Here is a 1,825-nt window from a genome sequence, read left to right as displayed (position 1 = left end):
TGTAAACACTTGCCATCAAATATATTTCTTATATACTACTTCGTCCATTTTTCATCATTAAATGGTGATTTACTACTGTAGGACAAAATCTAAATGCAGGACACTGACTGCAGGACAGTCAACGTGTCTCTGTTTTCAGCTCCCGAATGTGGCGAAATACCTTGGGACCTGTTCTGATGCCGTCAGTCACAACAGTGTTGAGGAATAAGTATAATGGATACAACATATCTTACAGATTGATGACATTAATGGGTTTCTCCCTGACCATTTGCTCTACAGTGCACAATGTGGTCATATTTTGTCGCCCCTGCAATATGTTTTCATTGTAGCTTTTCATTATAAGTATAAACACAATTTATTTCAACATGAAATAAATATTTCTTCCCCCAGATTATTTTTTTTTAAAGTATCATAGACTCCTCAAGATGTAAGAAAAAGCAAATACTAAAATAAAACCGTATGTTATGAACCACACTGACACAATCCACTGTATATTGTTGTACTTCAAGTAAAGCTGCACCATGCATACATAGAGTAAATGTGCAGTTTTTTTCAGTGACAATCTGTTGTATCTCCACTTTACAGTACATACGCATTTAGATAAAAGGCAGCTTTACTGCATTTACTGCTTTGTTCTTACTATTTTATTCATACTAAGCTAAAATGTTCCCTTGCAAAATATGTGACACAGATAGGTAACTAAAATAACTTTTATTAACCTGGTTATTTTGTATCATTATTATTGTACACAGTAGTTAAACAGATGGCCAGAAGTTGAATATCTTTAACCAGCCTTGTTCTAAGCATATAACAATAACACATTTATGGCACTGTATATCAAACCCACATTATGTATCCTATACTTGTTTTTATCTTACTTGCATTCTTCGCTATAACACTAACTAATTTAAAAAAAAAAAATTAAAAAGACATTAAAACGAAAAACAGGAATGCAGTTATGATCAAATGTCACGATACCACAAACAGATAGCTATCTCACCATATCTGCTGGAATGCTGCTTGACATCTTTCTGATTGAATTATCCTTTTTTTGCTTGACCTTCCAGAAAAAAAAACGTTGTTTTTTTTTTTTTTTTTTTTTTGTTTGTTATGTTTTGTTTTTGTGTGTATTTTACTTGTACAATTACATCAAAGGCAAAGTACAAAATATCCAAAAGAACCGTCTTTATTAAAATCCAAAATCCAAAGCTGGTTATCTACTCCTTCTTTCAGTACCGAACGAGGTAGGAATTGAAAGTCATAAATTTTTTATAGACATAAATATAACTTCTTTTGAGAGAAAAATCTCCGAAAATTTGAAAATGTACGTATCCTTTACCGGAACCCTGGAAAAGCAGTGTTGTCTTGTTATATAAAAGCACCTTACGACATACGAGAACAAAATTATAATTCCCAGGAAATAAAACTAGGTTTTATCCTTAGCTTTTGTTTGTAACTAACAGAAGAAGAAAAAAAAAACTGCTAACTGTGTCGATAGTCCACGTCTTTTTCTGTCATATCTGTCGTAAGAATTGGTAGTCGTTAGTTATTACTTATTTTCAATTTAAATCCGCTTCCCTCTTCTGTCCCGTCCTGCTGTCATCTTGTCTCAAACAAACATGGCCGTGGTGGAGAGGTAAAAAAAAAAAAAAAAAATTAACGCAAACACGCACTCTTCTGACGTAATGATAATTCGCATTGGAGTCTGGGATTTGTAGTTTTATTGTGTTTTTCCCCGTGCATTTCCCAAATAAAATGTTAGGGTATGTACAGTAAGCGTTGAACATCAAGTTTTTAAAAATGCTAATTTTCAAAGGTACATTGA

This window comes from Polyodon spathula, chromosome 30 (assembly GCF_017654505.1).
Source record: "Polyodon spathula isolate WHYD16114869_AA chromosome 30, ASM1765450v1, whole genome shotgun sequence".
NCBI lineage: Eukaryota > Metazoa > Chordata > Actinopteri > Acipenseriformes > Polyodontidae > Polyodon > Polyodon spathula.
Note: the sequence above shows the minus strand (reverse complement) of the source record.